This window comes from Prinia subflava (genome assembly GCF_021018805.1).
Source record: "Prinia subflava isolate CZ2003 ecotype Zambia chromosome W unlocalized genomic scaffold, Cam_Psub_1.2 scaffold_51_NEW, whole genome shotgun sequence".
In the NCBI taxonomy this organism is placed as follows: domain Eukaryota; kingdom Metazoa; phylum Chordata; class Aves; order Passeriformes; family Cisticolidae; genus Prinia; species Prinia subflava.
Genome location: NW_026960618.1, coordinates 102,727 through 108,734, shown reverse-complemented (window position 1 = coordinate 108,734; position 6,008 = coordinate 102,727).

The window sequence follows — 6,008 nt, the reverse complement described above, 5'->3', positions numbered from 1 at the left end:
GGGACGGGACGGCTGGGGGCCGGCCGGGGGAAGAGGGACGGGGCGGGGGGGGGGGGGGAGCGGGGGGGCGCTTAATCCTCCTCCTCCGGACGCATCCCCGCGGTCGGTGCTTGGCCGGGCAGCCGTTCCCCCGGCATCCTCACGAGAGCTGCCGCAGCTGAAACACAAAAGGTCATTTCCAAGGGGGTGCGCGCGGGCGCGGGGCTCTCACGGCCCCCCACGGCCACCACGGGGGAGGGGGAGCACACACGGGTGGGGGGGCACACGCCGCCGTACCCGCGGGCAGAGGGCTCGAAGCGCCGGCCCGGTTGGAGCAAGCCTGGTTCCGGGACAACGTGGAGGCGGGGGACACGACACTGGGGCCGGGAGCTTCCCACCTACCAGCACCGGGAAAAATGAAAAGGCAGGGAGAAAGGGCGGGGGAAAAAATAAATAAAAGGAATTAGGAAAAAAGAGGGAGGTGGGGGAGGGAGCTGCCAGCTGCCACCGTGTCCTTCTGAGCCCGGCGGTCATTAGCTGCCTGCCGGCACAGCTGGCTCCGCCGGGCGCTGGTTGCGGCGGCATCGGCTCCCCGCCCCCCCCCCTCCCCGCCGCTTCCGCGTACGGGGGGGCTGCCTGCAGGCCGCGGGGGGCACGGGGCTAGGTTAGAAAAAAAAAAAAACTTAAGCAATTTCACAGCCTGTGATCCCGGCGCCTGCAGCTGTACTAACGACGGAGTATTTATCCTAGCCTCTCGGGGAGGATTCCCCGCCACCGCCGCCGGGGGCTGCGCAGGGAGGGCTCGAGACACACCGAGACGGGGACAGCCCTCTGTGGGCGCCGCGGGGTAGGGGGCTTCGCCGAGAGACAGCCCGGGAACGCTCGGGAGGGCACGTCTCTGTACCTCCTGAACTAGCCCTCATCGGAGAAAGATGGCTTTCTGCTTCAGGCTAGGAAAGTTTAGGAGGGGGCTAAGGACACGGCATCCGTTTTATTTCCCACCGCCCCCTCTCTCCCCCAGGGAGGTGAAGGGGGGTATTTTAGTTCATGGCAACGAGGAAGGTATATGCTGGCAGCCTGCGCGAACTAAAGCAAAACATAAGTATAACTTAAAAGCCCTCAGTTTATGAACACTGCCTCTTTGTTTTCCAGATGCTCTACCTGAATAGTTCAGATATTCCCAGCATCTTTTCTGATGTAGGGCTATCAGAAACGCTCACTCGTGAGGCACTCGTGGGGCTACGTCTAGTTTCCAGTCTCCGGTATGTTTAGTTCAAAATGGTTATCAATTACGGCAATTACGATCATAATTAGATGAATGAACCGTTTGTAGCCCAACCTACCGAGTGCAAAAACTTCGTCTCCTCCCAACGCCGTGCACTGAAAGCGGACTTTATGTAAACAAATCCAGATGAAGGGAGCGTAAATCTACAGAAGGAACCTCACCCCCGGCTGCACTGGGGACTGGCGGGCGTCTTTCCGTCGGGGGGAAAAAAAAAAAAGACCCCGAGCTCGCAGGAGCCACCTCGGTGTTTCCACGTCAGGGAAAAACCCAGACTCTCGCTACCTTCAGAGGTCTAGTGGCAATACAAAGGCTGCCACAGAAGGCTCTAGGCTAAGCGTCGTCTTGTGGAGGTATGCGAAGGATTTGCTCACAGCAAAAGAAAAAAAAAAAAACCTTTCCCATTTTCAGAAAGGAAAACCTAGCTCCATGTCCTCGATAACAACTACTCAATAAAACTAGTTTTGCCAGCCATGTGTACGAAAGCCATGCATCTGGTAAGGAATAAAATGTTAGCGTTCAGTCTTTTATGCCAGAAGTCATATGCCTTTTCTTGCCCTTTTCCCCCCAGTATTAAACTGACTTCTCTCCACAAAACCTTCCCTCGCTGGCTACCTTTTCTCTCTTCGCGATCCCCTCTGAGGCTTTATTTCCACCAGCAGCGAGAAAATGATGGTGCCCACCAACCGGGTCATTATTGTTTAATCGATGCATCTCCGGAGCATGAAAAGGGTTTCCGAGACGCAGTTATTGATTTCCCTCCCCCTCTAACTATCGCCCTCTTTTCCACGAATGAAATAAATAAATAGAAATTGCTAGCCAGGCTTTGGGATTCTGTCCCTGCTTAAGCTAAATGCGACCGTACATGTTCAACACTGCATGTCTGCTCTGCCAAAGACAGAGAGATCAAAGGTCATATTTAACATTCAGGAGGAGGGGCGGGTGCAGATTAATTAATAAATTAATATAGCGACGCCTTTTATTGCCCAAGTCTAGCATTAATTTACTTTTACGATCCCAAAGGACAAGAACAACAGAAAAGAGCCCCCGACAAACCCACAAAACTAAAAAATAAACCAACACACCCCGCTAAAAAAACCCCACAACTAAAACCCAAAACCACACACACACATAACCCAAAAAACAAAAGACAAAAAACCCCGCAAAGATGAAGGGGGGGAAAGATGAGGGGCAAAGCAAACCAGTCACTTACCAGGCTCTTTATTTGGGGGGGCTTGAGTGTGCAGACGCTACCAGCCTGTCTGCCTTTAATTAGTTGCACATCAGTCCCTAACACAAAGAAGAAGAAGAAGAAAAATATCCAGATGTGCCTTGGCAGCTCCTCAATTACAACTTTGATACTTTGATAAACAAACTGCGAGGGGCAGTGGGGAATGTGGGGGGGCGGGGGGGATAAATTAAGCCGCCAATCCACTAAACAAATACCTGTAAGTGGCTTTTTTTCCCCCTCTCCCTCTCTCGCTCGTTGCAGAGAAAGGAGGAGGGGGGAGGCGGCGGGGGGCGAGGAAGGAGCAGGCACAGAGGGAGGGCGGGCGGGAGTGTGCGTGTGTGTGTCTGTGTGCGTGTGCGCGGTGGTCTCTGCCGGCGCGCTGCTCGCCGCCCGTCTCCCGGCACCCGCCCTCGCACACAGCGCCGGGAGTGCGTGCGCGTGTGGCGCTGCGGGGGAGGGGAGGGCGGGGGCGGTCCAGAGGCGATCGCCGCCGAGGTGAGGGAGCGCGCCGGGAGGACGCAGGGATCCGGACACCCGCTGCCGCCGCCGAGCGCTGGCGGGGCCGCCGCCGAGCGGCGCGCACGGGCCGCGGCGCAGCGCAGGGGGCCGCCCCCGCCGCCGCCCCCTGCGCTCCCCTCCCACGGCGAGGACGCTGCGGCCGCGGCCGCCCGGTGCGGGGCTGCCGGCGGGGCGGAGGCGCACCGCAGAGGGGAAGGGGAGGGCAACTGCTGGCAAACTTTGTGCCCCGGGAAGTTTGCGGAGGAGAGCGGCAGTACACTCGGCCCGCCCGGCCCGGCGGGCTGGAGAGGTAGGCCAGTGCCCCGGTCAGCGCACCGCCAGGCAGCATGTAATTTTTCACGCGCGTTCGCAGATCTCTAATGACTACCAACCCCCGCGCACGCTCTTTTTTTTTTTTTTTTTTTTTTTTCAGACGCGTGAGGTGCTGCAGATTTCAGGCATATATAGGCGAAATGGAGCCAGCTGAACCGTGGATGTTACACAAGTGTCTCGGCACTCACTAGAAGTGCTTTCCCAACATTTGCCCTTTGCAGGTCCCAGAGCCCAGGAGGTGCACGGCCCGGGCAGGCCACGCGAACCCCGCACCTGAACTGCCAACATTGAAACGCATCTCTTAAGAAGCCACTGACGTACAGGTACTGCATGCAAACACACTACAGTTCCTTAAAGAATTTCAGCAAACTATTAAAAAAAAAAACCCAAGCCCACCTGCCTTCCCCGGAGTTCTTGCAAGCATAAAAAAGGGCCTATATTCACTGAAAAAGTTATGCATTGTAAGTTCTTCATCCAGCCCCTCTTGGTGCCTCCAGAGTGAGCGCTGGTACTTAGAGAGCCATTGCTGTAGCCTGGTGCTGCCAGTGTGGGCACTAAGCAGTCAAGAAATGGATGTTTCTTCCAAGAAAATAATTTTAACCGTTTGTAAATTATGGAAAAAGAAGGGGAAATTGCAGTATTTCATTGGTTTTATATGTAAGTAAATGAAGGATTTATGTGTAGACTGAAGTTTTATTTCCTTCTGCTCCAAGCTGAATTCAAGCTCGGGGTGCTATGAAATACAAAGTTGTGTTTCGTGTCAGGGAAATAAAATGAATCTGTGTAATTGTAATGGTAGAACACAGCCATGGGACGGTTATAAAGATGAGTTCTAATAAACAGCTGAGGAAAGCATGGAAGAAGGTTTTTGAACAAACTTTGCTTGCAATTACCTATTATAAATCTCAAGCTATTCTGTAATAAGAGTCTTTGAATTATAACTTTAGAAGCTTGTTTTGTATTAAAGAATTTTAAACTGTAGTTTTAGAGTGTAATAAGGCTTTCTCACAGACTGGTGAAAAACATCCTGGATACGGAAGAAAGATTTCAGCTCGCTGATTTATGGTTCCTGAAAAAGGGAAACTGGACATCACTATCGAAGATTGATAGACCTGGAAAAAAGAAGCTGGACCCCACATCTGGAAGCTGGACCCCACCACCTGGGATACATATCCTGGATGTACATCCTGGAATATTGAAATCTGAAATAGATCACAATAGACCATAGAAATTGAATAGAAACCAAACACCACCATCATAGATTTACTATTGTTGGGTATTGAATAGTGACGTTAAAAATTGGAAATAGAAACTGCTGAGAAAAGCTTATGAATATGTATGAATATAGCCAATAAAATCCCAGCAAGTCCAGCAATCAGTTTGCAGTCGGAAGGGAAAATCCTTCCACTGTACCCAGCACGCTGCCTTTGCTCACACTTTACCATGCTAATTAATCAATTATTAAATTGAATTGCTGCTTGATATATTGGCCGTGTCAAGCATCTCATTTCTAACAGTGCTCAACTCTACAGAATTACCCAAGGGAGAGCACTGCAAGTACCTTTTCCCAGGAGCAGCAAGACAAGGTGGATTTGAGAAGTGGGGTTTGGCAAGGACCAGCAGCCTCATGGCTAATGCTCCATCAAGTGAGATTGACTGGTACAGATGAGTTTTGGTCAATCAGGTAGGTTGCAGATCTGCAAGAAGTCGTGCCCCTGGCATTTATGTTATGGATTGGTACGCTTTATGTGGAAGCAGTATAGTTTGTCTAGCTAATTAGCTGCCTCTAACTATATGATATGCATTTTAAAATACCCCCAAACATCGATTTACATAATAAAGCATAACCTCCCAACTATCTAGCATCATCCTTTATGACAGTTCTGCTGCCTTTTCCAAAGTCTTTTCTGTTTTGATACATTTAAACACGAACTTATGGGGGGGGGGGAATAGAAATGAGGGGAAACGGTGTTTCAGTAATGTCACAAATTGACAAAAACAAGAGCTTTTCCTGTTGAGGTTCATTCTATGCCACTTTTCTCCCAAATTAGTTGTCAAAAGCCATATGCAGTACTCCAAACATTAAGGACGTTTTTCAAACACAGACTTCTGAACTCCAAACTTCCTTTAATCACAACCTATGTTTCACTTAAGCAATCCTTTCTGAGTTAATTTATTACTCTTGAAAGAGTTACATTTTTAATAAGCTAGAAGAGGAAAAGGGGAAAACTGATAATCTTTTCTCATGCATAAGGAAGACCATTTAATGTACTTTTTAATTGTCATGTGAATTAAATTGCAGTGCTGTATATAACATTTCTATTCCATTCTGGAAAGTCGTACACTTTTTTGGTGTTGGGGAAGAAGTGTGGAATCTAGTTCAGATGTTTGGGGTTTTTTCTGAAATATTTTGTTTAGTAGAGTTTGGGGGCTTTTGTTTGTGGGAGTTTTTGGGGGGTGGGGAAGAGGGGTATTTCTGATTTTTGTTTTGGTTATGGATACAAATCTGTTTTATCCTGCATCCTGCCCTCAGCCTGGGAGCTGAGGAGGACTGTTATGTTTAGGACTCTATCAGTGAGATAGCTACAACTGTCCCATGATGAGTCCTAAGAAAGCAATTCCAGATTATCCTTTTCACCATAATCTTTGCTTTGATGGGAGCTACAGAAAGTTAAAAATCACAGG